Below are 15,277 nucleotides of genomic sequence, written 5' to 3'. Positions count from 1 at the left end.
AGATGTGACTGAGTCCCCAGAGAATTCACTCATTCAACAGCGATTTGTTGAATGGCTATGATGAGGAGATACTGTTCCAGATGCGGAGCACAGGGATGAATTTGACCAGATAAGGACCTTCATCCTGTAGCCCTTAAAGTACAAAAACGATATAGCCAAGTACGTAAGCCAGATGATATCTGACAACATTAGGTTCTAGCCACAGGGGTAAATGGTTGGTGGGGCAAGCGGAATGGTATTTCTGCTGAGACCTGAATGACAAGCAGCCCGCCAGAAGGAGATTTAGAGGAAGTGCTTTCCAGGCAGAGGGAAACCAGTAGGTTTCAAGCATTGTAAACAAGGACAGGATGGCTGGAGGATAGAGAGCAAGGGAGAGGTGACAGGAGAGGAGGTGACAGAAGGCAGCAGGAGCCAGCTCATGTTCAGCCTCATAGGCCACGGGAAGTGGATTCGAATTCAGCTGAGGGGAGTTATGTGATGCAAGAATAGGTAAGAGGCCGGGAGGGCAAGAATGAGAGCAAGTGGACCAGTGAGGAGGCTCATGAAGTCATCCAGGTGAGAAGTGGTGATGGCTTGGATTAGGTTGGGGGCAACAGAGATAAGAAGTAAGATTTGGGGTACGTTTTGGAGGCAGAGCAGGGTGAAAATAGAGTCAGCTTCATGAGGACCCTCTCTTATCATGTACTGCCTGGATCACCCACGCTAAGGATCCATTGGCACTCTCCACCTTTGGATGTGCCCTGGAAACAGATGATACCTCGAAGTCCTTTTACCTCTCAGGGACCTCCAAAAGGTCCCTGGGCAAAAATTGTAACAAGAGACTTTTTGCAAATCTCATCTCACAGTGAAAAAATGTCAGGTCAATGCCTGTTGAACGAATAAAGACAGCTAGTGCAAATGTCTCACTCTCTCAACCCTCCAACTCACCCTCCAGCTCACCTGATTGCATTGCCAGGAGAGCTGCATGTGGATTATAATCTTCTCTGGAATCAAATTCCTGTTGAAGGTTTCCATTTTGTCCAATCGGGCACTGATTTTATCAGAGGTGGAGATCAGCATCCCAGGCAGGGCCTTGACCAGAAGGCCAGGAGTCCTGGCAGTGGTCCCCACTCTCACCTGCTGGGGGCTTGGACAACGTATCTGACTTCCCTGGGACAGCTCATGCCCGAGAAATTTTCGAGTGCCAGGCACAGGGCCCATGAAGACGCATAAAACAAAAGTTCTTGGCCTCAAGTAGTCTTCAGGGGGTCAGTGTAAATGACCCTTAACATTCCTTCTAGTTCTAACCCCTGTGATTTTCCCAATATTGTGAAATCTCCTCTGCTGGCTTCACTAGAGCTGATCGGTGGAGCCTGGAATGCCTGCCTGTTTACAGACCTGGAGGCTGGTTCCCACACTAGCGATTTGCCCATTCAAGCAGTAAAATACCTGTGGGACCCACGTGTCTGTGAGTTTGAACCCATGCAGTGTTATAAATAACCTCCTCTCTCCGGGGCTGTGATGAGGATTAATGAGGTTTAATATCTATAACATCTTGCCGAGTAGGGGTCAATCAATCAAGAGTTTCTACAAATCATAGAACAGATCATGTTTATCAGGAGTGATCTCTTTGGACCACCAGGTCAAAGGGCAGCAGCTTGGTTCTGCCACAGCCAAGAATGCCGACATGGTGGTGGCCGAAGCCCAGAGTCACTGGATGCACAGAGGGAGCATCTGACCTGGGCTCTCCAAGGCTACTGGTCAGGCCAAGGCCAGGCCCAGAAGGTGGGCTCAGGCCAAGAGAGAAGTGAGCTGCATTCCAGGTGTCTGGAGGGGGTCCTGGTGCAGACCAGCAAGGAATACATACTGTCTGGGCTTGGGGGGTTGGATCAGGCACAAGGTGAGGTCTGAAGTGGCTGAGAATGAGAGAGTTGTGCCATCTGTAAAGTGGGAACAATAAAATGATCATCATAGGATTTTCATGAGGATTAAATGAGTGTTGGTTGCCTTTGGCTGCAAGCAATAGAATTTGAATTTATTATTCAACCAGCATTGACCTGATTTACTTTTCACTGTGGAGTGAGATTTGCAAAGACCTTGTCACAACTTTTGTCCAGGGACCTATGGGAGGTCTTGGAGAGGTGGGAGGGTTTAGGGGCATTGTCTGTTTCTATGGCCCACCCAAGGATGGAGAGTCCCAACGGATCCTTAGCTCAGCCAACCCAGGCGCTGGGTGATGAGAGGGGCCCTCATGAAGCCAACTGCATTATCACGCTGCTCTGCCTCCAAAGTGTGTCCTGAATCTGACTGCTTCCCAAGACAAGTGATTACATCAAGCAGGAGTGGATATAACAGTGCTAAGACATTCCTGCTTTTGCTCTGGCTGGAGGGAATCTCTGTGAATTGCGAGAACCAGAGAGTCAGTGGCAGTTTCTGGAGAGTAAATCCTCATAGCAAAATCCCTCTGCCTGAATCATAAGCCAAGTAGTTGGGAAAAAGATGGGACAGAAAAGAAAATATCCAGTTATGAAATTTTAATTTCATTCATTCATTCATCGAACATTAATCAGTCACCTAAATTGAGGATTATGGGGGCTGAATTCACCGTGTATGCAGTTTTCTCTTTTAGGCATTGTTCCCCCAAATATTTGAATTTGAATGTCATTAGATGGGCGTTTACCCTTGTGTCCCCACCCCGCCCCTGCCCCTGACCCCACCCCGCCCCTGCCCCTGCCCCTGCCCCTGCCCCCACCCCCCCCCCCCCCCCCCCCCCCCGGCTTCCCAATGTCTTTTACCTGATCTAAACAGCCACTTAAAGAACTTGCCTGTACCCTGAAGTCACTTGGTTTGTGACCCCTACCTTACTAGTGGTGGCCTGGAGCCAGCTCATACCGACTTGTGAAAGCTGATCACTACATTGTCAGAATTTTGCCCACAGTTGACATCCTGTTGGGAGCTTGAAATGAACCCTGGAGGGCCTTTTTACCCTAAGAAATTGGCAAATGCCACAAAGTAGATCTTTTTTGCCTGGGGCAAAAGGCACACTCCCATTTAAATACTATAAAAAAACTGGGCTAAGGGTTTCTAGAAAAGGGGGAAGAAATACGAGAAATGCAAAGGTAGACCTATTTCTTGCCTTCAAGGAGATTATGATCTTTTTAAAGAGTGCATTTAAGTAATTTCAAACTACTGCTTAGAAGCCATGCTATCAAGCTCTAAACTGAAGAGCGGAACTCGACGGTGGCAGCAGCATGTGGGAATCGTAGGGGAGCTTTGAAAAAGCCCTGATGTCTGGGATCTAGCCCCACAGCTTCTGCTGTAATCATGCTGGCCTGCAGCCTGGGCACCAGAACTTCTGGACTCCCAGGTGATTCTGCAACGCAGCCAGGAGAACGTCTGACCTGGAGATATGAACACAATGCCAGATGTCTTTACAGCTCCAGTCCACAGCATGCTCTCACAGATCTCCTTCAGCCTTTGTATAATTGGGAAAGACGAATTGCTCTAATAAACAGCCCATACCTCTCAGTGATGAACGCAATAATGGTGGTGTGTGGTGGAAAGGACATAGATGACCTTTTGGGTTTATGGTTTCCTTATCTGTAAAATGAGCATAATACCCAATCACCATAGGGTTTTCAAGAGGATTAAAAGAGTATAGGCTGCTACAAGCCACAAAATACCTAACTAAAGAGGGTTTATTAATTAACATGGCTAGAATTGCTGGGTTAGGGCAGCCCCAGTGTTGGTTCATCAGCTCAACAGTGTCATGCACAGCTCAGGCTCTTCCCATATTTCTGCTCTGACGTCCCCAGGGCCTTTGACTTTGGGTTTAGCCTTGCTTCCTCATGCTCACAAAATGACTGCCACAGTTCCAGGCATTGCGTGTAGACATGGCAATGTCAGATGAAAGAAAGAAACACTTCCTCCCATTTGTCACGTTTTAGTGGGGAGGAAGACCCTTCCCAGAAGCCCCTAGTAGTCTTCTCATTGGCCAAGATGGGGGTCACATGTTCTAGTTGCAGGGGAGCCTGAGGAAGCAGGTTTCTGGTGTTTTCAGCCTTTACAGTGGCAGGTGGCTCTGCAGCCAGGAAGGAGGAGTGGGTAAGGGCTGTTGAGGAGGCCACAGAGAGGTCTAATAAGGGCCCCTGCGCTGTGCTTGTCACACACTGAGCTCAGTAAGCATTATTTGCTCTCCCTCTTTATCCTTTCATCCTAGCATTCCCAACCAACCACATCATCCCTTTACCTACAGTAATTCTGACTTCTGTCCCCGACCTGGCCCCTCTCTCAAGACCATAGATAAGGGTGGCTGCTCAGCTAGTGGACACCAGCAGGTGTATGACTCTTTAGACCCAGAGAGGCCATTACCTGGCCTATACATATCCTCAGGTGTTTAGCTTCCGCTCTCTGCTTGGGTGAAGCTAAGAATTAGGGAGTAATGCCAGGAGCTTCATCTTAATAAAAGATATCTAGACCTCACTGGTCTTCCAGCATTGGAGCTATAGGACATCTTTGCGATGCAGATGCCCAGGGCAGGCTCACCATCTGGAGAATTCCTATCTGCCAAGGTAACTATTGTGCTCATTATTGAAACCCCACAGAGCAGTAATGAACCTTTCTCCAGGGAGGTCACACCCTCCAATTAACAACGTATATGTCAAATCCTACTGGGACAACTCCAGGGCACCTTTCAGAATCTTTTGCTACAAGGAAATCAGTTACTTTGGAATATAGCCTGGAACCAGCCAACTTCAGGCTGAGAATTAAAATGTTAAGCTGTTTGTACTTTTAAATCATACTTTTTAAAGTTATAAAGTAATATCACATCATGGAAAACTTGAGAAATAGAGAAAAGACAAAACCACCAATAATTCCAAAACACATCCACTATTATTACTTTGGTGTGATTCTATCTCAACATTTTTCTTTTGCTCAAGTGTTTTTACATAGTTATAATTGTAGCTGGCAGGTTGTTTTTATTCTACTTTTCAACTTAAATTTAAGAAGTATTTATTGTGTATGTATTACGCACCAGGCTCAGTGTTAGACGGTAGGGGTTCCATGGAGCACAAGACAGGAAATGACAAACAGACAGTGAAGACAATGCAACATGAGAAGTGAATGGGAGTGTGTGGCCGGGGTTGTGGAAACCCGTTAGAGGAACCTCCAAGGTGGACTTGTAGGTAGTGTTGAAGGAAGGCTTCCTGGAGGAGGTGCTCTGTAATCCGAGACCCCAAAATGCATAGGAGTGAGCTTAGTGAAAAAGAATTGGGAGGAGTGGTCTCTGGGAAGAAGTGTTTTTCACGGCATGGGCAAGACGCAAGTTGAGCAAGTACATGGAGTCTGGGGCACATGATCGAGAGAAATTCAGCACATGGGAGCTTGGACCCTATTATGGACTCAATTGTGTCCCCCACAAATTCATATGTTGGAACTCAAATTCCAAGTTTAGTACATTTTGAGATAGAGCCTTTAAGAAGGTAAGTAAGGTTAAACTTGGTCATAAGAGCTGGGTCCTAATCCAATAAGGCTAGAAGCAAGGACAAGAGGAAGCAATTTATTATGAGAAATTGGCTTATGTGGTTATGGAGGCTGTTAAGTCCAAAATCTGCAGCACCAAAGTCCCAGTTCCAATTCAAAGGCTGGAAGCTTCTGTAGAACCAGGAAGAGCCAGTCTCAGCTCGAAGGCCATCAGACAGAAGAATTATTTCTCACTCTGGGGAAGGTCAGCCTTCAACTGATTGGATGAGGCTCACCCACATTATGGAGGGCAATCTGCATTACTCAGTCCACCAATCTAAATGTTAACTCATCCAAAAAACACCCCCAAAGAATCACCCAGAATAATGTTTGACCAGCTACATGGGCACTGCCCCCTCCCATCAAGTTGACACATAAAATTAATCATCACAGACTCCATAATGAGGAAAAGCAAGAGGAGAGGCCTGGGAGTTTGGCAGGGTCCAGTGATCACCATAAGCGGCCCTGTTAGCCAAAATAAAGAGGTTGTACTTGATTCTGAAGTCAAAGGGGAGTCGTTGAATGGTTTTAATCAAGGAACATCATGTTCAGTGCATCTACTTTAAGAACTAGTATTAAGGCTGCAGTGTGGAAAACACATTCAGGACTGCCTTGTGTAGTTGGGCGGGTTGGGTAGCCCACAACTCCGATGTAGGCACCCTTCCCATCCTGGTCTATGGGAATAGCCCCTCCTGGATTGTGCAAGGTACAATCTGTGCTGCTGTGTACAGAGGCCCTGAACATGTTAGAAGGGGCAAGACTGGAGGCCAGGAAGTCAGACGGGAGGCCTTGGCAGTACTGTGCGTTTTCGAATGTTTTCAGTGTTGCATACAGTCATGTTGGTGGCTTTCTCCTTAGTGATGACGTGATTTACTTAACCATTTTCCTGATGTTTACAAGCATAGTTTTGCGATAGTGGTGTTAGATGTAAACAAATTTGCTCTGTGTACAAATGCCCTCTTATGACTATATAATTCACCATCGCCCTGGGACAGCTTTGAGATCAAAGGAATTATAGGTGATTACACTGGGACAACAGGCATAACCCACAGCTGGCCTAGGCACACCGGAATGAATGGCCACCTTCTCTGTCCCGGCTCTCTCTCTCTGGATATCAACCAAGCTTCTCTCCAGGGTGCTTCATTTCTGGGGGAATCAGGAGCCAGCTGCACACAATGTACTTACCTAGTGTCAAAAAACTTCAGTCTCTTTCCATAGATTGAAACCCTATAATTTTTGTGCTTCAGCAAAGTAAATTGTACTGTCTACATTTATTTATATTCCCTTCACATCTTCAGTAGCAAGAGATAGCTGAGAACATTTCATTCTCCTCCCACCAAGTTGCTATGATTTCAAAGGGTTTTTTATTTTTGTTTTTGTTTTTATCTTGGGGTGAGCATAGTCTCTCCTGGAACTTTGAAGGCAAGACTTCCAGACGTAAGTGCGCAGAGGGGAAAGAATAACTGACTGTTTGTCTCCTGTGTTTGGAAGAAAACAGGAGGAAGAGGGAAGATGCCAAGTTATGGAAATTATGTGACTGCCATATTAATTGTTTTTTAACTGGGAATGACTCAATGGTTCTCTTTCTAACATTAGGAGACTTGCTCTCTGCCTATGCCTTTGCCTCTGACTCCAGTGGAGTTATCTGGAAAAAGATTCAGCAGGCTTCAGTTGTATGGCCATTCTTGTATCACTGAAAGGTGTCAGGATTTCTTTTTTAAACTTGAATGGACCATTAAAAGGAGCTCCAACTTGGAGTAGAGGTAAGCCACCCCTAAAAGAATGTGGCAGAGGCTGCTAGAGCTCACCAACATCCACGTTCTAAACTTCTTTCTGGACAGCTAGGTTATCTTTCCCACCATCCACTGGAGTTAGGTGTGGCCATGTAACCAAATTCTGGCCAATAGTATGTGAGCCGAAATGATGACCACCACTTTCAGGCACTACCCATATAAACCTCCCATAAGCAATGCTTGCTCCCTTTCCTCATCTACCTGCTGAGTGGAGATGACTCTGAGATCCTAGAGGTGGATGGAGCCACAAGATGGAAGGAACCTGGGTCCCTGAATGACTGCATGGAGTAGAGCGCCCCTACCTGATCCACACTGGAGCTATTTGTTAGTGAGAAATAAACTTATTATGTTGAGTAACTGAGATATGGGGAGTTGTCTGTTACAGAGAAGGCTGCTCCTAGGCATCCTCCTAGGATGGACAAACCCACAGGTACCTCCACCCTGTTAACTCAGCCAAAGAAATCTGAGGAAGAACAATGATAGCAAAGAGATTCACGTGAATGCGTATTTATTGGGGATGTCTCCATGCACCCATTTTGCCTCCTATGAGGAAAGAGTGATTTGGTAGAGAAGACTCTGCTCACAATTCCCTGCAGCCACATCTGCTTCTTGAAGGCAGTGGCGTAATTTTCCTCCAGATTAGAAAGGCTTTTATTCAGCAAAATTCTTGGTGAGCCATTTGGTGGTGAAAAGACAATCCTCAGTGCACAACCCCAAAGTCATGGCATAAAGAGAACTAAAATTCTTCAGAATAAAACAACAAATTGGGGGTTTGGGGAGAGAGTTCATGAAGAGTGGGTTGGGGGAGAAAGAGCACTGAGAGAGAGGGCAGAGACTAGCTGAGAAAGGAGAAGGATTCCCGGCAGTGGAGGCTAAGGGCCTTATGGGACAGGGTTCTACTAATCCATTTTTAAGGTATCTGCTGTGTCTGTTACAACATAAGCCCTCCTGCTGCTCCCCAAGTGATCAGCAGATTAGCTGTTCACTCAACCTTCAGTCCCTGTGTCATTGGGAAGGGACAGAGGTGGGCTCCAAGTGAACAGAGTCCCAAAGTGAGATGCTAGTGTCAGAGAGAAGTGGTGGGAACATGGCCCTGACTCAGGAGGGGATGGGAGACAAATCCCCACTAAATAAACCAGAGAAAGAGTGACTCTCAGGATGAGTGGAGACCTCAAGGTTCCATAAAGAAGGTAAAATAGGCTCCATAAAGAAGGCTCAAGTTACTTATTATCTAGGTAGGAGAACTTTTCTCCCTGAAAAACCATTCTAGACAGAACATTTACCAGCATAGCAGATGGGGTTGTATGTGGGGGGGGCCACTGAAAGGTACAGTGGTAAATGGAATGGACTCCCCAAGTCAGAGGTCACTGTTGGCCAGGGATCAGGAAACTCCATGAGGTCAGGAACTAAGTGTGAGTGTGTTGCACACATGAGTGTTCCTGGGCCAGTGTGGGTCGCCCTTGAGAGCAATGAATGGCTTCTGGATGAGAAGGAGGAAATCTTGGAGATCAAGTTGTCTGCTGGTCTTGTCACAAGGAGGTGGAGGGCACCACCTTGATTAAAATTAAATCAGCCTTTCAATTCCTGGCCCTGCACGTGGGCTGAGCGCGAACTGGGCCAAGGTGGTAATGCAGTTAGGGCAGTGAGCTGGTGTCCAGCCACCCACCTCCTCTCTGACTCACCGGCTGCAGTGCCCTCCACATGACCCCTTAGCATTCTGCCCGGATGTCCGTGGCTCTCTCCCTTGGCGCTTCGCCAGCTCAAGAGGAAAATTCCTATGATCATCAGTTGAAGGAGATCATAACTCATAATGAAAAAGAACTACTGAATTCAGTATTTTTCCTGCCCCATTTGGGACATTCTAGGTGCCCATGGCTTCCTGGATGTCAGCTCAGTGAATGTCCTGGAGCCCCTCGCGCAGAACCCTGCACTTAGTGTGTCTTCCTCAAACTATGTCTCCTCTACTTCTCCTCCTTCTTCCCACCATTGCTATTACTATCCCTATTACCATTATTAATCAATATCATATAGCCACCTCTTCCTAGGACCAGGCCTACCTCCTCCTGCTGTGAAGGCTTAGATATCTTGGCTAGTTCTGTCACCCTCCTGCCCTCCTCCTGTCAATATACCTGAGCCCTGAAGAAAGCCAGATGCCCTCAGAATGGCCACAATGCCCACGTGATGCTGAAGGCAAGAACAAGTCTCAGATGGTTTGGGAAACAGCTCTCTGAAGGAGACAACCTGTGCTGTTCACAATGACGTAAAGATAGCGAGAGAACTCTGCTGAAATACAGAGCAAGCTTTGTCATCAAGAATCCATTTTGTTTGTTAGAATCTCATCACTTGTTGTTCCATAACTTCTCTCTCATTTGTCTCGTGTGAATGTTCTCCCTGAGGGAGGCAGGAAGCCATCTGCCCAGGCCCAAAGCAATAGCACCTGCTGCTTTAATAAGTGATGCCGAGGAGCAGGAGTTTTAGCTTTGCTGGCTACTCTGGCAGGGCCTCAGGTTGGCCTTGGTGGAGTCTCATGGTCCGGGGTCTTCTGCTCAGGATTGCATTTTCAGAGAATCCAAGTGACTTAAACTCTGAGCCTCACTCTCCCGACCTGTAAATGGGGTTAGCAATTCCTGTCTGGTAAGGTTGTCATAAGGATACATTGAGATCATCTATGCCAGAGGCTTGGCCCAGTGCCTGGTCCTACCTGTGACAGACAAATGCTTAGCTGAAGTAGATCATAATGATAGTAGCGATCGTTAATCCAGAGCTTATTAAACTCAAGTGGAACTGATTCCACCCAACTCACAAGATGCTGACCAACCAACAGACTGGAGTGCTGAAGGTAAGAAATACATCTGCCAGATAGTCTAGAATATTCAAGTCCTGCGGCATCATCTCACTGCAGGGAATCCTACAAGTCTGCATGGGAGCTTGGTGGATGCACAAGTCCATGCAAAGGATCAGCTGATCTTCAAAGGGAATAAAGTTAAGTCATTTTATAGTCCAAAGCCACCATCTCTGTTGTTGGCATAAAGATGTGGGTGCTGACCAGCCAGTGCTGGACACTGACAAAGGCCCTTTCCTCACTGCACTTTGTTTGGGAGCTTGTGGAGACCCTGTCCTTCCATGAGCACATCCTTCCTTCAGCCTGTCCACCTGCCATCCAGCTCTTGAGTGGCATCCTGCTCCAATGGCGTGTTGATCCTGAGAATGCTCTCAGGCCACCCCACTTGGACTGTTTATCTCCAGATAACAGATAATTAACAGATAATTCTGGGCAGTTCATTCACAGGCTGTGCCTTGAGGTAGAGGATCTTCTGCAGGTGGCTGTTATCATCTCTTTGATGTTGGCTTTTAGAACTTTCGTTGTCAAAGACTAACCTTTTTTGTTTCCTATGAGCCCAAGTTCTTTGGCCCCCTGACTCTAGAGCACAGCATATTGAATGCAGGACCCCATTCAATTATGCTCATTCTTTTGATGTGGACCCTTTTCTTTGCCCCAGGAAGAGGGTGAAGGAAGGGGCTGGATGCTGAGGAATTGGGCCTTTATGCAATTCTCCTTTGTGGAATTCTCCTATATGCAATGCACCCTCCACTTTAAACACTTCCTGGGTTTTGTCTGCCACTGTGACTCCAAAATCTCTGTCTCTGATCTCAACCTCTAATGGTGTGCTGGAGCTGGCTCGGATATACTCACAAAGGTTGATTATTATATACTTAGGAAATATGCAAGCTGCCTTTTAAGCCATTGGTAACTTGAAATGAGCCATGGTAGCCATATTTACACTACAGAAATTTGCAAATGCTGCAGTCTGGGGGTTTTTTTCCTTCAGAGAGTAGATTTACCAGAAGACCACTAGATGACCCCTCTCCTTAACTCCAGGATCGCCGACTGCCTCATGGACATCTCCATATAGAGGAGCCCTAGAAACCTCAAACTCAGTGGGCTCCAAATCAAACTCAATTTTTTTTTACCCACCAACACTAATCCTCTTATATTTTCCATTTTGACCAATGGCACTGTTGGGGACTGGAATTGGCCACCCCAAGATATGTCTCTTTGGCATGAGGATTATTTTGGGCTGGTTGCTTTTAAAAACTGCAGACAGGAAAGAAACTCTGAGAAGTAGAATTTACTTACCCTTTGTTAAGAGATACTTACATTGTAAAGGAAATCTCCGTCTGTAAAGGTAACTCCCTCTCTGTACCAGAAAGGAGGGATGACCTTATCTCTAGAAACTCTTATCAATGTGGAAGGTAAGGACTCAAGTCTGCATAATAACCCGACTCTTGTTTACTGTACTTGTGTGGTAATCTCCCGTAACTGACTCCCCTTACCCCCAACGTCCTCCTTTGTCTTCAGCTGAAGATGATATTTAAGGTGGTGGCTTCAGCCATTTGGGCGAGTTGCTCAGGTTACCTGAGCCTCTCCCAAGCTTTGTTTAATTTTCTGCTGTTATTCTGTCTCATGCGAGTTTAATTTGTTCTCCAACCAGAAGAACCCAGAGCGGGTATAGGAAATCTCTTCCTGCTCTAGGGCACCAACAGAGACCAATGACCAAGGAATTCAGAACACAAAGAGGATGAGTCATGAGTTTAGACAGAGGGATGACTTCAGAGACAGGGAAGAATGCTTTCCTTCTCTGTAACCAGAGGCAGGAGTGACAGATGGGATGGGTGGAGAGTGAGTCCATAAGTAAATGCTCTTATGCTGGAGAGCAGAAGTTCCCTTCCTCAGCAGGGAAGTAAAGGTGGAGATAATTTCATCTCTAAGGGGAAGGGGTAAAACCATTCTTCAGCAATCACTCAAAGAGGGGCAGGGAGTGTCTGAAAAGGATTAACTCATTCACGCAGTAGCCATCTAGCTGAATCTGTAATGTGATTATTTCCTCTTTTTTCCTTTGTTTTCAGATTCAAGTTGAGAAATATTTTAGCCCAAGCTAAGAGAAGACAGGCAGAGGTTTAAGAATGTGTTCAATGTGGTTTACAAATGTCCCTGAGACAGCAGGACAGAGTGCCCCCCTAGAGTAGGGGGGTGGGGCAGAGGCAGGGGTTATGAGAAGCAGAGGACATGGAGGAAGAGGGGAAATCTCAGGGGCCTCTAGACCAGGAGGTATGGCCACTCTTCCAATACTCTCTTGCTTGCTCATCTTTGTGTCTTCCATTGTTTCACTTCCCATGCTTACATGCAAAGCAGACATTGTTAATCAACTACAGTACTGTTCTCCCTGAACCTGCAACACCCAGAGTCCCTTTCAGCAGCCACTACTAATCGATCCAAGTGAGTACATAAGATGAAAACCACCTGCCATTCCTGCCTAATTCAAAAGGAACGGGAAAAGAAAGGGGAAGCCCTAAGGACTCAAATGTAGCATGTTTGCCAATTGTTTCTAAACATCAAAATGATTTGTCTGTATTTTAAAAATTGGATCTGGATTTACTATATGTTATTGAATCATGTTTTTCTATAAAAATTGATACCATTTTTCTCCTCCAATCAAAAGTAAAAGAAATACAAAAATTCTCAAAGGGCAATTTAACCTGGAGTCTAAGCATCTTGGCCCAAAGTGGCCTTTTTGTCATTGTCAATGTAGGATAGATTCACGAGATAGGATGCTGGAACTTACAAAAATCCATGACTGATGCTGAATCATGTACCCGCTGCAAAGAGACCTAAAGTGAGATCAGAATGTAAGACGCTGGACAATGAGATGATCCTCAAGGCCTCTGCCAGATCTAAATATTTTCATACTATTTGCAAAATAAGCTTGGGTATATTAGAGTTTCCTGGTGAATGGAAATTAGCATCTTATTCTTATTGAAATGAAACTGAGGGCCCTATGGCCAGTGGCATGAGGATCAGGCATAGGAACCTGTCCTTATTCCAACACGATCTCCAGATAACAGGTGATGCTCAGACATGTTTACATTCTTCTGAAATCCTGAGCTCCAGCTGCTTGCACAGTACATTTGTGAGTAATAAAAGGTGAGACTAAGGTTAATAGAAAAAGCATTGGTGACTTTGAGAAACGTTGACGTGTGTGTCTATGCAGGATTGTAGTCCCTGACAGACTCTGTGTATACATCTGTACCTGCTGTGGATATGCCTGTGTCTGTGCGTCTGCCTCGTTAGGACAGTGGCCCGTCTTAGGAAAAGCTGAAGACCCCAGCTATGAAAAATTTTCATTGAACTTACAGTGGGCTAGAAAGCCATGCCTTATGTGTTAAAAGAGAGCATCATAAGGAGTAACAAATAAGTAAAGAACTTCTTGACTCTAGGTATAGACTGTCCATATAGCTGTAGACCCAGAGTATCTGTCCATGGAAGACCCCTTGCCCTACCCCAGGAAGCCCAGACCACTACACTTTGGTGGAGATTGCCATCAAGACCACCCCACTCCACCCCAACCCCAGGGTCTGATAGGACAAGCCCAGGATTCCTGGGCAGCTTCCTCACAGAACCACCTGAATAGCTCGAGGCAGAGTTCACTTACAGCTGGGCTTCAGGTAGCCACCAGAATTCCACAGGGAACCTTGAGATAGCTGATGCAGCCAGGCTCCACATCCCTGTTCGCCCTGGTCTCCCCTTGGCCATCTCACCTCATCAGGGCTGTTTTCTCCACGCTCTTCTGTGCTCCTTGTTCCACTACCGTCTACCGTCGTCATCACCAATCTTTCGACTTTGCCATTTTCCATGGTGAACACCACACTTCCCTGACATCCTCAACTTCTTTGTCTTGTGCCTCAGTTACAAACAGGCTTTTCCCAAGGACATGCTTCCCCTGCAGCCCTCTACAACATAGGGATCTTTTTCCCAGATCTTGTGCAACTCAGCTCTTGGAAGTGGCCTCAGCATTCCACTGGGCGTGGGTTCTGCACCACACTGTTGCTTCTGCCCTTGTGAAAGTGTCTGTCTACCTCCCCTGCGGCTCACACCTCCCCTCAGTTTTCCTCCTGGTTTCCTGGCTGCTCCTCCAATTCTTCAGCCTCTTGGCACCTGGATCTCACTCTTTCTTTCCACCACGTGCCATCATCCTGAATAGTGTTAACCACCCAAGGCCCTGGCCTCCCACTTGGCCTCAACCTTAATAACCTCTACTTCCCTCCACTTAAGCCACTCTCCCCTACCCTCTGTTCCCTGTTATTCCTTGCACCGCTTCCCAAGTCTAAAACTCCAGAATCCCACACTCTGAACACATTCTCTTGTCTTTCCCCTTCTCAGAACCCTCTCTCTAAATGTGCGTACTCTTTGACTTCCAAGAGACCCCTAGTTGCTTGATGACTCCACTTTCTCACACCCATCCCTAGCCCCACATGCTTCTCCCTCTAGCCTAGAACACTAGTCTATACACTATTTATTCCCACTAGACATACACTAATACACACACGCAGGCATGGTATCCACCCCCTATATACTCTAGTATGGAGTCTCCGTGCTGCATTGACCTTCAATTCTATTTTCTGCTGAGATTCTGTAGAACTCAATTCTATTCCTTGCTGTCAAAACCCCACATTGGGATCAGTGCTGCTACCTGCCCTCTGCCAAAGCTGTAGTGATACAGACGGGCACTCCCACATGGCACCACAGCAGCCAAGTGGGATGTAAGGACTGCTCAACAGTCTGTCCTTCCATCTCCCTGACTGGTCACGCCATACCTTCACCACTCTCTTCAAGTTGCCTATCCATCCCCATTCTCTCCTCCTGTCCAACTTAGGGAGAAAATCAGAAGCTATTAATCATGAAATAACCTAAATTTTCTCCTCTCTTACTGTTGTTCCCTCAAATCTGTTTTTCACATTTTCCTGGGCATATGGCTGCTCAGCTAGAGACCACATTTCCCCTCCTACTTACAGGAAGGGGTGGCCACGTGACTAACTTCTCTTTAATAGGTAATAAGCAAAAGGAGTATGTGCAAGTCATCTCACCCTGGCTTGCTCATCCTTTTTCTTCCCACAGGCCGGGAGCAACCTTGGAAGCTACGTGC

Source organism: Equus przewalskii, chromosome 25 (genome assembly GCF_037783145.1).
Source record: "Equus przewalskii isolate Varuska chromosome 25, EquPr2, whole genome shotgun sequence".
NCBI classification, from domain to species: Eukaryota; Metazoa; Chordata; class Mammalia; order Perissodactyla; family Equidae; genus Equus; species Equus przewalskii.
Note: the sequence above shows the minus strand (reverse complement) of the source record.